Here is a 17813-nt window from a genome sequence, read left to right on the forward strand (position 1 = left end):
GATTTCAGATGCAGATATTATCCCGAAAGGCATTCTGAGGAAACAATACCTGCCAAATGGTGTGTTGAAGGTACAGTATTTGGTGCTCTCTTCATCCAGTTTTAGTTGCCAAAATCCTTGTGAGGCATCGAGCTTTGTAAAGTATCTGGCACCTGACATTTCACTGGTGATTTCTTCTCGCTTGGGAATCTGGTAGTGTTCACGTTTTATGTTTGCATTTAAGTCCTTTGGATCCATGCATATTCTCAGATCATTGTTCTTTTTCTTTACACATACCATGGAGTTAACCCAGTCTGTTGGCTCTTTGACTTTCCTGATGACTCCTAGTGTGGTCATTCTGTCCAGTTCATTCTTGAGCCGGTCACGCAGGGGTGCTGGAACTCTTCGTGGAGCATGTACCACTGGCTGAGCATCCTGCTTTAGCTGGATCTTGTAAGTGAATGGTAGAACTCCAAATCTTTTGAACACATCCTGGAAATTATTCACTACAGAATCCACCGAGTCATCTGGTCTGCTTATGGCACAGTTTATACGGTAGACTCTTTTGACCAGTTCTAAGTCCTCACAAGCTTTGTCACCCAGTAGTGAATCAAGCCTTTCAGCCACAACAGAAAACATGAGATGATGCACTTTGTCTTTGACTGTCACTTTAAGTCTGCATACACCTAAGCTATCTATTTTCTGTCCATTATAGTCCTTCAGTAGTACTGACTTTTTCTGTATTTTGGGCTTTTCTTTCATATTGTTAATGTCACTCATACTGATTAAGTTTGCTTTTGCCCCAGTGTCCAGTTTCAATGTAACTAATGCTCCATTTATCTGCAGTGGGATCATCCATTTGTCCTCTTTTACTGCATTAACTTTATGTTCAGCATTGTCTATTTCTGAGGGCTGCACATTTTCTGTATCTTTTTTGATATTGTCACATGACACCATTCCTACAAAAAATGTTTCACTTACATCAGTGTCCTCAATCACATTAACTCGTTGCCCTTTCATCGTTTTTACTTTTGAAAAGCATTGTTTGGCAAACTGATTCTTTCCATTACACTTTGTGCACATTTTTCCAAACGCTGGGCATTGTCTTAACTGGTGTTTGTAACCACAGCGTTTACAATTAAAAATTTCATCCTCCGATTGCTTTTCATTTCTTTTCTGCCCACGTTTCTTCCCCTTGTAGGACACAGCACTGACAGCAGCATTATCACTCATTACATTCGCATCATTATTGATTTCACTGAAAGTCTTCGCGTGATTTCGAGCTAGCTCGCTGGCTTTGCATATTTTCACTGCATTTTCCAAATTTAGTTCGGTTTCTCTCAACAGGCGTTCCCTGACTTTTTTATCATGAATACCAAACACAATCTGGTCACGAATCATGGATGCTTTGAGCTCAGAGAAATTACATGTCTGTGCTTTCAGTTTCAGATCAGTTATAAAGCTAACAAAAGTCTCATTTTGTTGCTGTGTCCGAGAACGGAAGATGTATCTTTCATACGTTTCATTCTTTTTGGGAGAGCAATGTGCATCAAATTTTTTTAGCACATCTTCTAATTTTTCTCTGTTCTCCGCTGGATTAAATACAAATGTATTAAATACCTCTATCGCCTGTGGGCCTGCAACCGTAAGCAGCAACGCTATCTTCCTTGCATCTGGCTTCGTACTGAATCCGATGGCTGCAATGTAGAGTTCGAATTGTTGTTTAAAAATCCGCCAATTGTAGTCGACATTTCCCTCGAGATTCAAACCTCCTGGTGGCTTCAAATTCTCCATGTCGCTTTTCACAATTTTCAGCAGATCTTCACCACCCTGGTACCATGTTATGTTCATTAATAACTAGACATTCTTATTATGAACACAGCTAGCTTCTAGCTAGTTATTTATTCAGTACACGTTCTCTAGGTACAGTATCTGTAGAGGCTTCCATGTGTGCTCCTGTGTGCAGGCTGCCATCTTGACTGTTGCCTTCTGGGTAGCCTAGTGCCTCATGGGTAATGTAGTCTTAAACATACAGCTATATACAGCTCTACACAGCTCCACCTAGTGTCCACTATAGAATGACATGCTATTGATCACTACAGTTACTATGTCTTCAAAACTCTTTTCCATTGGCTTCGTTGGGGTTACTAGATTTTGTAATAAACCATACGTCTTTGCACCCATCAAATTTAACAATACCGACGCTTTCTTGTCATCTGACACCTCATTTGCCTCGCAGTACACCTCTATTCGTTCGACATATGTAGTCCAATCTTCGACTTCAGTGTCAAATGCGGTGATACTGCCACTCTTCGGCATTTTGGGTGTGGTTTAAAATGGCATCTCCCGCGCTTTCCTTCCTCCCCCGTTGCTGCCGACGCCACTCCCGGCAGTTCTTGTGGCAATGGCGGCGCCCTGTAGGTTTCGCGCGCTTCTCTCCGACGCTGCTCGGCCCCTGAACACCGGCTGCGCCCTGTGCGATCTGCACTCTCTCTCTCTCTCTCCCCCATCGACGCTGCTCGGCCCTTTGCTGTGCCGCTCGGTCGGGCTCTAGCCCGCCGCTGTCCGGGAAGGGTCTGCGCACTACCTGTTGCCAGCTCGTTTCGCTGGACCACCTCGACTGGAATGCCAAGCCTGGCTCTCGACAGCCTCCCCCGCAATTCTCGAGTCTCTGCTGGATGACTGGGCGGTTGCCCGTGGTCGATGCCCGAGTCTCTGGCCTTGACCTCCAATCCACTGATCTCCAAGAACGAATCCCCGGGAGGCGATGCAGAGTTGCAGGTAGGTTCGAACCTGCCTCGTCGCCAATGTGACATCCGTGTATAATAAGACACAGACTGCGGAGAACGGTACAACAGGTGTTTACTCAACGTGGCTCAGACTGCAACTGATCTGTACAGATTACTACTCAGTGTTATATACAGGTGTGGTCACTGCCGGTACTGCAGTATACATGAGTTCCCCCCCTTAAAGGTACATGCATTACAATTTCTATGAAGACATGGGAGCAAAACTCAGATTAGTGATACAAACAGATGAACCATCCATTACCATTTTCTACCTGTTTCACATCTACTTATTCATAAAAGTTAATATACAGAGGGGAATCTGACAATTATTTTATTGTAATTGCAGGTGATCTCTATATTTGTAGTATGAAAAGCTGCTTTTCTGACAAGTATCAACTAAATGAAAAATTGGTCACCATGACACTGATGCACATATAAAACAAGAAAAGAAAAAATACACCACTCAGAATGCATAAAAACTAGTGACTCTCCTGTGGCATTGCTTAGAATCAAAATTAAAACATATATATACATTGAGGATGTAAATGAAGGTATACAGGTGCAGCCCATGTACTGACACTAAGAATACAGGACAGGAAGGAGTTGGGCAAGCAATCAAGGGAAACCTCAGACTTTTCATGATATAGGTAATGCTTCATTTAATTACTGTCTCACTGTTGAGCCTATTTACGGTCATATAGAGGTAGATTTTGTGCTAAGAAATCCCAGTTGCACAGGTGGACAAGGGAGGTTTGTAAAATTAGGCAAATAGATTTTAGGCACATTTTGCACCCATTTTCTTTTGACTGCAGTTTTCTTGATATTTGTTTGAAGTTTTGGGGATTGGGGAAGTTTTGCAGAACATTTCTTTAGGAAATGAACTAGATAAGATAAAATCCATGATAGAACAGGTGTACACAGTGTAAGATAGAGAAGGTTTGATTGGCTGAATGACGTATTCTTGTCTTTTTTTTGGTTTTATTGACAAATATATATCTATCCTAACATTAAAATAATTTTTTCTCTCATGATTACACCCATTGGCCATCATGAGGGCCTTTGCCAGCAAGGATTGCGGGACCACCTCTGGAGAAGGAGGAGGAGGATGAGGAAGAGGAGGGAGGTGGCAGGCAGCAAATCCCCGTTCTGGACGGGTTGTCTGTGAACGCCTCATCAGACTCCGATTCCAGTGAATGAAATCCCAGATCCCCATTGCTCAGCACTTCCCCATCATACCATCCCTCTGTCACGGGACATCACAGTGTCCTCCTGGGCACAAAGCTGAAACAAGAGCCACCACAAAACACACATTCCAAACAAAAAACACAAATTTATCCGAATGCAATCAAAATTGCAATATCAACTAATCACTGTTGTGCATTCCCTTAGTGCCTGTTATTCGCGTGCCTTTACCTACTCATATCTCCTACACAGTGCTCCCCCAGTGACTGCAGCATGGGTAGTGGAAGACTGCTGACTTTTAGTGGGGGAGACTACAAATGGCCTTGCACAAAGACCTCGACCAGCTGTGGACCTAGAAGGCCCGGCTGCAGCACCTTGGCATGGGTGGCAGCAGTCTGAGCTGATAGGCAGCGACAAGGGCAATAGCGGAGTGGCAGTGGTGGGTGTAAGAATGTTGTTACCCTGTGGGAGGACAGCAGGTTCTTGCTCCACAGACCCACTGCCACTCCCCTGGGGCGGTGCCTCAGCATTCCTAGCAATCTGTTGGAGGACAGATTGCGGGCCTGCTGCGATACCCTGCAAGCCCCTTTCGACACTTGTAAACCCAGCGATGGTGGCAGCAGTCTGAGCTTGTGTGACAGCAAGCTGAGCCTGCATGAGAGCAGTCAACATTTCCACTGCAGTACTGAGACGTTGGGTCGCTTTCGCCTGTGATGAAATCGAAGCCGCGACATCGCCATCACAGACAGCATCATGGCTGGGTCCACAAGGTCTCTCCTGGAGTTGTCCATCATTTCTATCCTAGAAATCATGGGCTCCAAGCTCTGCGCAAAGCCCTGTCCAATGCTGGAGCTGGACTCCTCCATGCTCCTTGACACTGACAAAAAGCTCTCTGGCATATTGCACCTAGCATTTCCGTGTGCATGCCCATCACCCTTCTTCTGATGGCCACCCTCTGGGGAGCTGGCACCCGAAATACCCCTTCCCCCTGGCCTGGCTGCAGCCTGCTCATGCTCGGTGCCTCACCATGTTCCAATCCCACCTCTACACTACCCTCTAAATTCCACGCAGTGCCATTTTCTGAGTCTCTTCTTCGCTCCCTTAAGTCCAAGGGACACACACTTCAACGGTTTAGCTATTCACTGCCAAATCTGGCTGGACCACCTTCATTAAGATGGAGAATGAAGTAGTGGACTCAGAGACTAGGGTCCTGAATTTAAATAAAGGAAACTACGATGGTCTGAGGCCTGAATTGGGTAGGATTGATTGGGGAATGTCACTCAAAGGGTTAACGGTGGATAGGCAATGGGAAACATTCAAAGACCGCATGGATGAACTACAGAATTTGTTCCTCCCAGTTTGGCATAAAAATAAAACAAAAAAGGTGACTCAACCGTGGCTAATGAGGGAAATTAGGGATAGCATAAGATCCAAGGAGAGGACATATAAATTGGCCAAAAAAAGCAGTAATCCAGAGGATTGGGAGCAGTTTAGGATTCAACAAAGGAGGACAAAGGGATTAATTAAGAAAGGGAAAATAGAATATGAAAGTAAGCTTGCAGGGAACATAAAAACTGACTGTAAAAGCTTTTATAGATATGCGAAGAGAAAAAGATTGGTGAAGTCAAGCGTAGGTCCCTTGCAGTCAGAATCAGGGGAATTTATAATGGGGAACAAAGAAATGGCAGACCAATTAAATAAATATTTTGGTTCTGTCTTCACAAAGGAGGACACAATTAACCTCCCAGAAATGTTGGGGAACATAGGGTCTGATGAAAGGGAGGAACTGAAAGAAATCAGTATTTGTAGGGAAATGGTGTTAGGGAAATTGATGGGATTGAAGGCTGATAAATCCCCAGGGCCTGATAATCTACATCCTAGGGTACTTCAGGAAGTGGCCCTAGAAATAGCAGATGCATTGCTGATCATCTTCCAACATTCGATGGAATCTGGAACAGTACCCATGGATTGGAGGGTAGCTAATGTTACCCCACTATTCAAAAAAGGTGGTAGAGAGAAAACGGGGAATGACAGACCGGTAAGCCTGACATCGGTAGTGGGGAAAATGCTAGAGTCCATTATAAAAGATGTAATAGCAGAGCACTTGCAAAACAGTGACAAGATCGGACAAAGTCAACATAGATTTACAAAAGGTAAATCGTGCTTGACTAATCTACTGGAATTTTTTGAGGATGTAACTAGTAAAATAGATGAGGGAGAACCAGTGAATGTGGTGTATTTGGACTTTCTGAAGGCTTTCGATAAGGTCCCGCATAAGAGATTAGCGTGTAAAGTTAAGGCACATGGGATTGGGGGCAAGGTATTTGTTGTGTATGTACCTTTAAGAGAATAACTGGTCTCAGACTGCAGTACCAGCAGTGACCACCCCTGTATAAAAGGCGCTAGTGAGCCTCTGTTGTTTCAGTTTCACTATGGACTTCCATCAGTAAAGACTTGTTTTGTTCAACTCCTGCTGTCCGTGTCTCAATCATTCACGGACGTAATACTGGCGACGAGCAGATACGAACCTACCTACAGTCTGCACCACCTCCTGGGATCCATTCCTACAGCGAAGTGAGCAGAGGTCGATGCCAGAAAGAAAAGAAAGTAAGAGGCAGTAGAAACGGACGTCGACCGTGGGCATCCGCCCCTGTGTTAGCGGAGTTGAAGATTGCTGGAGAAGCTGTCGGAAGCGGGGCCTGGTTCCTGTCGACGGTGCTTCAGCTAATCGGGCTGGTGGCAGGTAGTGCACTGATCCTTCCTGGGCTGCAGCGGTCGTGAACTCGAGCGGGTGGTTTGCAACGGGGCCGAGCAGCGTTGTCGGGAAGAAGAGAGAGAGAGGGTGGAGCACTCAGGGCGCGGCCGGTGCTACGAAGCCGGGCTGCGTATAGACCCGAGAAGAGGGAGGCAAGAGTCCCACAGGGTTGTTCCATGATGGGAAAATAATAAAAAAAGAAATATTAAACGCGCAAGAAACCGCGACGAGCTGCAGGTTGCAACAGGAACCGCGGAAAGCAGCGCTAGCAACAGCGGGGAAGAAGGCAAAGCGCGGGAGGTGCCATCTTAATCAGCGGGGAAGAAGGCAAAGCACGGGAGGCGCCATTTAGTTAAATCGGGGACGAAGACAAAGCGCGGGAGGCGCCATTTTAGATTTGCAAGATGCCGAAGACTGGCTGTATCACTGCTTTTGATAATACAATAGAGGACTGGACCACGTATGTGGAAAGAGTCGAGGTATATTTCGAGGCAAACGAAATAGCTGAGGAGAAAAAGGCATCGATATTGCTAAACTTAATGGGTGCTAGAACGTACGGCCTATTGCGGGACCTGATTACTCCAGCCAAACTGAAGGCGAAGAGTTTTAACGAAACTGTTGCTGTCCTACAGGAACACCTAAACCCTGCACCGCTGTTGATAGCAGAAAGATTTAAATTCCACAGGAGAACTCAGCATAAAGATGAGAGCAATGCTGAGTACCTTACGGAACTACGCAAGCTATCAAAGCACTGCCAGTTCAGAGCAGGACTGGCAGATACCCTACGGGACAAATTTGTCTGTGGACTCCTGAGTGAAGGAACACAGAAGAAGTTACTATCAGAGAAAGAGCTGACGCTAGATAAGGCTTTCAGCGTGGCAGTATCGTACGAAGCAGCAGCCAGGGGAGCTGCAGAAATTCAACAAAAACCACAGGAATACGGCACCCACGAAATGACACGGGGATTTGCAAAATGTTATCGCTGCGGCAGAACTAACCATGACCAGAAGGACTGCTGGTCCAAAGACAAAATATGCAGGCAATGCGGGAAAATGGGACACATTGCACGAGTTTGCAGGTCTGGGAAGAAGACCAGCGACAACAAAAAGGCTACTAAGGAACCATACAAGAAAGTACAAAAGATGACGGACAGTAGTTCCGAAGACCAGATGAGCGATAGTGAATCCGGGAACAGGAGACTAAGCTGTCTCAAGCTTCACAATGTAATCACAAAAGAGGATCACCGAACCATTTGGGTCACCCTCACGATAGCAGGGTCCCAAGTTAAAATGGAATTGGATCGACGAGACTACGAGCGGCTATTCTCACACATACCCTTGAGAGAGACATTCATCGTCTTGACGACGTATACGGGGCAAAAAGTATACCCCAGAGGAAAAATAAGGGTGCCTGTCGAATACAACGGCAAGAAAATACGGAAATTGTATCTCTACATACTGCCAAATGGTGGACCACCGTTATTGGGACGTGAATGGATCAGGAAGATAAACTTAGATTGGCACTCCATTCATGCAATGACGGTGGACGGTAAAAAAGATGAAGACGTCACTCCTGGACGATTGTCAACAATCTTAGCTAACGCCAAAGAGGTATTTCAACAAGAACTGGGCACGCTTAAAGGCGTAACCGCCTCGATAAAAATAGAAGAGAATGCAGTTCCCAAGTTTTTCAAAGCAAGACCAGTACCATATGCAATTCGCCCAGCCGTCGAGGCAGAGCTGGAGAATCTGGAGAAGGCAGGCGTGTTGTCTAAGGTCGACTAGAGCGAGTGGGCAACACCCATCGTTCCTGTCATGAAGAAAACGTTAAGCAATAAGTCCGGGGAGCCAAGGAAGATTCACATCTGTGGGGATTTCAAGGTGACGGTGAACCCAGTCCTTCACACAGTACAATATCCTCTTCCAAGGATAGAGGACATCTTCGCCTCACTGTCTGGAGGGAAGCGTTTTACAAAAATTGACCTAGCACAAGCATATTTGCAGATGGAGGTTGAAGAGTCCTCTAGGAAGTATCTCACGATAAACACTCACAAAGGTCTTTACCAGTATCATCGATTGGTATTCGGAGTAGCATCGGCTCCGGCGATATGGCAAAGAGCGATGGAACAAGTCCTGCAAGGGATTCCAGGGACTCAGTGTTACTTGGACGACATCCTTGTGACAGGTGAAGATGACAGTGAACACATTAACAACCTAGAACAGGTGCTCACTAGACTACGGGAGCATGGGCTGCGAGCCAACCACCCCAAGTGCGAGTTTTTTAAGAAACAGATATCGTATTGTGGCCACGTGATTGATGAAGAGGAGTTACATAAGTCCCCTGACAAAATTGAAGCGGTTGTTAAGGCCCCAGCACCTGAAAATGTGTCGCAACTGAGGTCATTCCTCGGATTGGTGAATTACTACCATAAGTTTTTGCCGAATTTGTCGACAATTATGCACCCACTGAACGCCCTGCTACGAACGGGAGTAGCATGGAAATGGAGCAATGATTGTAAGCGGGCTTTTCAGAAGAGTAAGGACTTAATCACTTCAAGGGAAGTATTGGCTCACTACAACCCAGCACTGCCAATCAGACTGGCGTGTGATGCGTCTCCCTACGGCATTGGGGTGGTACTGTCACGTAAATTCCTTGATGGCTTAGAGAGGCCGATAGCTTTTGCGTCACGCTCGTTAACTTCTGCCGAGCGTAACTACGCCCAGATTGACAGAGGCCCTCAGCCTAGTGTGGGGGGGGGGTGAAGAAGTTCAATCACTACCTGCACGGTCAAAAATTTACTCTACTAACCGATCATCAACCTCTTGTCTCCATTTTCAACCCTCAGAAGGGCGTACCGATAATGACAGCACAACGGCTGCAGAGGTGGTCCCTTTTCCTAGGGGCACACCAATATGACATTGAGTACAAAGGAACTAAACAGCATGGGAATGTTGATGGATTGTCACGCCTACCGTTGCTGACGGTGGAAGAAGAAGACCTTGCAGTGGATCCAGTGGAGTCATTCCACTCGACCATAGTCGAATGTTTCCCTGTGACGAATGCAAACATAGAAAAGGAAACACGTAATGACCCGACACTATCACGTGTCTATGATTTAACGGTGAAGGGATGGCCAGCACATGGCGAACCACTGCTGCCAGCATTCTCGCCGAGAAGAGAACAGCTGTCAGTGTGCAGAGGAACCTTGATGTGTGGATCCAGAGTAGTAATTCCACCTAAGTTGATGGATAGAGTGCTCAATGAGCTTCATGAGGGTCATCTGGGTGGGGTAAAAATGAAGAACTTAGCCAGAGCGTTTGTGTGGTGGCCGGGAATCGATAGAGAAATCGAAGAGATGACCAAGAGCTGTGCAGGATGCCAGAAGGTCCAAAACGCCCCACCACAAGCTCCTCTGCATCCATGGGAGTGGCCCTCATCTCCATGGCAAAGGGTGCACATTGATTTTGCTGGTCCCTTCATGGACTCGATGTTTTTAATTGCGGTGGATGCACATTCAAAGTGGCCAGAGGTAATAAAAATGTCCTCAACCACCACGGAAAAAACTATCACAGTTTTACGAACCATATTCGCCAGGAATGGGCTGCCTGAACAGATTTGCTCTGACAATGGACCACAGTTTGTGTCTGAAGAGTTCCGGAGGTTCTTAAAGAACAATGGTGTTAAGCATTACACATCTGCCCCATATCATCCAGCCACTAATGGATTGGCCGAGAGGTTTGTCCAAACATTCAAGAAAGCTATCAAGGCAATGTGTAATGAAGATATACCCCTACAACACAAGGTGGACAACTTCTTGTTTGCCTACCGGAATGCGACACATGCGGTTACCAACCAAACTCCAGCCATGATGTTCTTCAATCGAAGACTACGATGCCGCTTGGATTTGGTTAAGCCAAACATACGAAGAGATGTGAAGAACAGGCAGTTTCAGAATATGAATGAAAGGCTGACCAGGAGTTTTAAGATAGGTCAACCAGTTTTGCCCCGGGACTGAGAAATGGCAGCCAGGAACGATTTGTAAACGGCAAGGACCTCTCATGTATACCTTGGACGTTGGAGAGAGCATTGTAAGATGCCATGCTGACCAGATTCTAGAGTCAACTCCACACCACGATCTGATACACCTGGCAATGAAATCGACGTACCAATTGCAGCTACCGCAGAACCGGTGATATTGGAAGCAGATGAACCAAACAACGACATTGATCCCGACTCAACATTGCCAGAAGAACCTGATACCCCAAAGAGGCGTTATCCAGACAGAATCAGGAAGCCTCCTCAAAGACTGAACTTATAATTGCTTAAACTTAACCAATGTATCTAGCAACCATAATTGTGATTGTAATTAGTTATCATTTAGTTGTTAAATGAATGTTATGTACTGTTTATCTAAAAGGGGAGGAATTGTTGTGTATGTACCTTTAAGAGAATAACTGGTCTCAGACTGCAGTACCGGCAGTGACCACCCCTGTATAAAAGGCGCTAGTGAGCCTCTGTTGTTTCAGTTTCACTATTGACTTCCATCAGTAAAGACTTGTTTTGTTCAACTCCTGCTGTCCGTGTCTCAATCATTCACGGACGTAATAGTATTGACTTGGATAGAGAACTGGTTGGCAGATAGAAAGCAAAGAGTTGGAATAAATGGGTCTTTTTCCGACTGGCAGGCAGTGACTAGCAGGGATCGGTCCTTGGACCCCAGCTATTCAAAATATATATTAATGATCTAGACAAGGGAACTAGATGTAATGGCCTAGAAATTGAGTTTGCCTCCGCCAGGGCTGTAGCGCCCGAAATTTAGCTCCGGCGTTAATTGCCGCTGCGCCCGCCAAAAATTCAGCTGCGCCACGCCCAGACGGCTGCGGGCGCTAATGGAGGGTGTCAGCGCCTCGCAATGGGCGCTGAATGCAGGATTGCGGCGCTAATCCCCCGCTGCGGCACCCGATGCGGTGCGGCAGGCTGGGGTACTGCAGGCCTCCTCCTTCTGTTAAGGAGGAGCTGCCTGCAGCCGACCGCTGGCCGGTGGAATCGCACGAAAAATGAGCCCGGCACCTTGGAGAAGTGCCGGGCTCGAGGCCCACACACATCTGTGCCGCAGGGGGGTGGTGGAGGAGTCCGGGGAGGGAGGTGCGGGCAGGCGGCCGCCGGGAAAGCGGCCGGCCGCCGCGCCACCTTAATGTGCCGGCGCTAAGTCCAGCAAGAAACTTTTGAAAAATCGTTGGTTGCGGCTGCCACGGGCGAGGTGGCCGCAACTGAATTTCGGCGTCCGGCCGCGTTACCACGGCAACCGGGACGCTGCGCACACCGATGACGTCATCGGTGCCGGTGCAGCGCTACCGGCTAACGCCGATGGTAGGGCCCAAATCAATTTCCGAAGCGGCTATAATTCCGGCGCAAGGCCCTCTAGCGCCTCTAATTGGGCGCTAACCCCACTCAATTTCTAGGCCAATATCTCCAAATTTGCAGATGACACAAAACTTGGTGGGCGTGTGTGCTGTGAGGAGGATGCCAAGAAACTACAGGATGATTTGGACAGGTTAGGTGATTGGGCAGAAGCATGGCAGATGCAATATAACGTGGATAAATGTGAGGTTATCCACTTTGGTGTCAAAAACAGGAAGGCAGATTATTAGCTGAATGGCAATAGATTGGGAAAAGGGGAAGTGCAACGAGACCTGGGTGTCCTTGTGCACCAGTCGCTGAAAGTAAACATGCAGGTGCAGCAGGCGGTTAAGAAGGCAAATGGTATGTTGGCCTTCATAGCGAGAGGGTTTGAGTACAAGAACAAGGATGTCTTGCTGCAGTTGTACAGGGCCTTGGTGAGACCACAGCTTGAGTATTGTGTGCAGTTTTGGTCGCCTTATCTGAGGAAGGATATTCTTGCCATGGAGGGAGTTCAGCGAAGATTCACCAGGCTGATACCTGGGATGGCAGGAATGACGTATGAGGAGAGATTGGGTCGATTGGGCTTGTACTCGCTGGAGTTCAGAAGAATGAGAGGGGATCTCATTGAAACTTATAAAATTCTGGCAGGACTGGACAGACTAGATGCAGGGAGGATGTTCCCGATGGTCGGAGAATCCAGAACCAGGGGTCACAGTCTAAGGATAAGGGGTAGGCCTTTTAGGACAGAAATGAGGAGGAATTTCTTCACCCAGAGAGTGGTGAACCTGTGGAATTCTCTACCACAGAAGGCAGTAGAGGCCAATTCATTAAGTATATTCAAAAAGGAGTTGGATCTATTTCTTAAGGCTAAAGGGATCAAGGGGTATGGGGAGAAAGCAGGGACCAGGTACTGAATTTGGATGATCAGCCATGATCGCATTGAATGGCGGGGCAGGCTAGAGGGGCCGAATGGCCTACTCCTGCTCCTATCTTCTATGTTTCTATAAAGTATTATCTGATCCTGCTCTTGTTTGCCAAAATTGCTCACTATTCCAGAATCATTCTGAAATGCAAAGATAAACTCCGGCTTCTATTCTCCACTGCTAACCATCTTAAACTCCTCTCCCCTGTCTTCTCCACCCTCACCTCTGACAACAAGTTTGAGGAGCTCATGGACTTCTTTGTCTCTAAGACTGAGACCATCCGTTCAGCTGCCTCTGCCACTTCCCTTCCTTCCTCTAGCCCACTGGGCCAAACTTCCTCTAAGCTTTCCCCCTGCCCTAGCCCTGAACTCGCATCTTTCTCCAGTTTCTCTCTGATCTCCCCTCATGACCTCTCTGCACTCATCTTGTCCATGAGACCCACTTCCTGCTCCCTTGACCCTATTTGCACCAAACTGCTGACCACCCAACTTCCTTTTCTGGCACCCATGTTAGCTGACACTGTTAACGGTTCTCTCTGCTCAGGTACTGTCCCCCTCTCCCTCGAATCTGCTATTATCACCCCTCTCCTCAAAAAACCAACCCTTGACCACTCCGTCCTTGCAAACTACCACCCCATCTCCAACCTCCATTTCCTCTCCAAAGTCCTTGAAAGTGTTGTCGCCTCCCAAATCCGTGCCCATCTTTCCCACAACTCCATGTTTGAATCACTCCAATCAGGTTTCCACCCTTGCCACAGTACTGAAACAGCTCTCATCAAAGTCACAAATGACATCCTTTGTGATTGCGACAAATGTGACTTGTCTGCAGCCTTTGACATGGTTGACCACTCTATCCTTCCCAACACCTCTCCACCGTCGTCCAGCTGGGTGGGACTGCACTTGCCTGGTTCCATTCTTATCTATCTAATCATAGCCAGAGAATCACCTGCAACAGCTTCTATTCCCGCTTCCACATCATTATCTCTGGTGTCCCCCAAGGATTTATCCTTGGCCCCCTCCTATTTCTCATCTACATGTTGCCCCTTGGTGACATCATCTGAAAACACAGCATCAGTTTCCACATGTATGCTGACGACACCTAGCTCTACCTCACTACCACTTCTCTCGATGCCTCCACGGTCTCTAAATTATCTGACTGCTTGTCTGACATCCAGGGCGCGATCTTGCCAGCCCTGGGAAGGAGGGTATGGAGGCGGGACTGCCGAGAAAATGGCAGAATCTGGGGGCGGGTGCCCAACCCGCTCCAACCCGCCTTCGTGCCATCTTGCCAGGAGGCGGGTTGCCAACCCGCGCCGGGTCCCGTCTCCTTGGAAGGGGATTACTGCCACTTATCTGTCTGTTAACAGGTAGTTAACAGGCAGATAAGAGGATTATCCCCATTTTACCCACACAAGTGTGGGCTTTCCGAAGGCTGCGAACCCAGCCAGGGTCACCAAGGCGAGCATTGGGTCTGCGGGAGTCTGAGGGGTGCAAAAGTGCATTGTGAATGTAAGTGATGGGTGCAAGTGTGGAGAAGTGAGTATGTGAGGTATGTGGAAAGTGTTAGTAAAAGTTTACTTACCTTTGTTTCTTCCTGCAGGCTTCAAGAGTTGGGTATGCGGAGAGTTTCACAATTCTGCGGCAGAGATGACAGATGGCCGCTGCATTCTCCAATGCAGCAGCCATCTAATTTCTGTTAAATAAAGAGGTTTGATGTGTCTGGAATTCAAGAACTCATCAAACTACAGAGAATGTCATTGTTTGACAGCTTCACAGAGCTGTCAAACGATGACAATTCATCTATCAAAAATTTTTGACAGATGAAATGTCATACGCTGACGTTCTCTGTAACCGGCTTTCCCTTAATTGGCCTGCTAAGCCCGCTGGGCGGACTTAACAAGGTCAATCAAGGGAAAATAGCATAGGTCGGCCAGAAGTTGATGGAGGCGGGACTGAAACCCAACAAGTGGGAGACTCGCCTCCAAAAGCTCCCCATTGGCAAAATCCAGCCCCCAGTTCTGGATGAGCAGAAATTTTCTCCAATTAAATATTGGGAAGACCGAAGCCATTGTTTTTGGACCCTGCTAAAAACTCTGTTCCCTAGCCACTGACTCTATCCCTCTCCCTAATATCTGTCTGAGGCTGAATCACACTATTCGCAACCTGGGTGTCATATTTGACCCTGGAATGAGCTTCCGACCACATATCCACAGCATAACTAAGACCGCCTATTTCCACCTCTGTAACATCGCCCGTCTCCACCCTTGCCTCAGCTCATCCGCTGCTGAAACCCTCATCCATGCCTTTGTTACCTCTAGACTTGACTATTCCAATGCACTCCTGGCTGGCCTCCCACATTCTATCCTACGTAAACTTGAGGTCATCCATAACTCGGCTGCCCGTGTCCTGACTCATAAGAACATAAGAAATAGGAGCAGGAGTAGGCCATTTGGCCCGTTCACCCATCACCCTGTGCTCGCTGACCTACATTGGCTCCCAGTGAAGCAACACCTCAATTTCAAAATTCTCATCCTTGTTTTCAAATCCCTCCATGGCCTTGCCCCTCCCAATCTCTGTAATCTCCTTCAGCCCCACAACCCCTTGAGATATCTACACTCCTCTAATTCTGCCCTCTTGAACATCCCTGATTATAATCGTTCAACCATTGGTGGCCGTGCCTTCTGTTGCCTAGGCTCTAAGCTCTGGAATTCCCTGCCTAAACCTCTCCACCTCTCTACCTCTATTTCCTCCTTTAAGATGCTCCTTAAAACCTACCTCTTTGACCAAGCTTTAGGTTACCTGCCCTAATTTCTCCTTATGTGACTTGGAAATTTTTTGTCTTATAATCCTCCTGTCAAGCACCGGGACGTTTTACTATGTTAAAGGCACTATATAAATACAAGTTGTTGTTTTTGTTGGTGTCTACAAGTGTCAGATGCCGTGCCGATGTGTCTTCTTCTTCTCCTCCATCACTCCTCCACAACTTCAGAGACAGGCTGGCCTGCTGGCAGGTCTTGGGTATCTGAAAGCAGAAAGGCACAAGGGTTGGGTTGTGGTGAGAGGAGATGGGGAAAACAAGATATCCTTGTATACATCATCAAGAGCTTGTAAGCGTGAAGAGACTGGGATGAGGGGGGAAGTGGGATGTGAGAAGAAGGATTAGGTATGACCATGCCGTCATTATCAGCAACAGTTTCAACTTCTCTGGTTGCCACAGAGTCCATCACTGTCCCTTCAATAATGTCAAGCACCAATTCCTCCAGGTCGGTGAGGCTCTGTATTGCGGCTTGGCCACCTCCCGTCTGCTGTTGCTCTCCACTCTTATGTGCCACCTTTGCCTGCAAGAGAAGGGAAGTGTGTCAGTGAGTGTAGTGCAATGTGTTTGGGTGATGTGCCTTCCATAGTTAAATAGCTGTCAGTGTGTGCAAGGTATGAAATGTGAGTGTTGCAGCAGTGGTACAGTTATGAGGGTGAAGTGAAGCCATGATTGTGAGGTATGAGTGGTGATAGCTAGAGATTGCTGGTAGGTGAGTGATGGGGGTGTGGTGCATTGAGCAGTGTGTGAGGCTTGTGGTGCACATGATGGGATATGGCATTTGCTGAAGCCTTCACTCACCTTGGCCTGCTGTGAGAGGTCATTACCTTTTTCGGCACTGGATCCAGGTCCAGTATTGGTAGTCATGGCAGTAAATCTTCTCCAACAAGTGCGCATTTTTTACAACTACTATATTGTTGGGATCGATAGAAAACAACAGGCAGAGGTTTTTGTTTAAGCAAAGGCAAAACGTGTCTTTCTTTAATCACTCTCCACGAGGTCTGAAGGGCTCAGCCCCGTGCAGGGGCTATGACGTCATCACGCAACCGACGTCATGATGTCATCACGCTACCGACGCTCTTAAAGGGACCCTGCACTGATAACCCAACCCAGCATGTACATATCACAACATTGCTATACATAGTGAATTGTGTTTAGGTACATATAACAGCATTGGCTATACATTGTGTTATTGTCCCTATGTGGTCTCCGCCACATACGTCCCCCCAGAATTCACTAGCACTGGCAATGTCAGTCGTTTGGGGGGCCGGATCACACGGCCGGAACGGCTCCTCAGTTCCAGGGTGGGGACCGGGGGGGTTCGTCGGAGAGACCTTGGGCGCTCGGTGGTGGACTGAGGGTGTGGAAACCGGAGGTCGGCCCCGCCTCGGGGGCTGTGCCAACTCAACGGGTCGGTCCAGATGCAGGTGGGCCGGCTTAAGACGGTCCACGGAAATGCAGTCCGGCTTACCGCCGACATCCACTAGGAAGGTCTTGTCCCCGGTTTCCAGGACGCGGAATGGTCCCTCGCAGGGTGGCTGAAGAGGTCCCCAGTGGGCGTCGTGGCGGACAAAAGCGTACTCTGCCTCATGAAGGTCGAGCGGAACGTGGGACTGCGGGAGGCCGTGCTGCGACGTGGGCACCGGCACGAAAACCTTGGTGTTGTGGGGGACTACGGTCTCCCGCGTAAAGAAATAGGCAACACAGCGAGCTACAAGAAATAGGTCTTTACTCCAACTCTCACAATACAGTACTGAATTCGTGAAGCCCGCGAACCTGTGATGACTCACGGATTGGTCACCTGCTGGAACCTGATTGGTTTTCCTTCTATCAGCAGCAGGCAAGTCTGAACGTGCCTTATTCCTCTCAGCTTGCAACTGTCTTGCGGGGGGAGGGGAATACAGCAGTTAAAAGGGGATTATACAGGTTTATGTACATACACACAGTGTTTCCCCAATGTGGCAACAC

General features: G+C 47.7%; 1 pseudogene; it reads right to left on the reverse strand.

The window, feature by feature from the left end:
* Positions 1-17813, reverse strand: part of LOC147121272 (uncharacterized) — a 49331-nt pseudogene that overhangs the window by 26860 nt on the left and 4658 nt on the right.

Source organism: Somniosus microcephalus, chromosome 3 (assembly GCF_052327205.1).
Source record: "Somniosus microcephalus isolate GS21.2 chromosome 3, FLI_Smic_1.0, whole genome shotgun sequence".
Classification (NCBI taxonomy): Eukaryota; Metazoa; Chordata; class Chondrichthyes; order Squaliformes; family Somniosidae; genus Somniosus; species Somniosus microcephalus.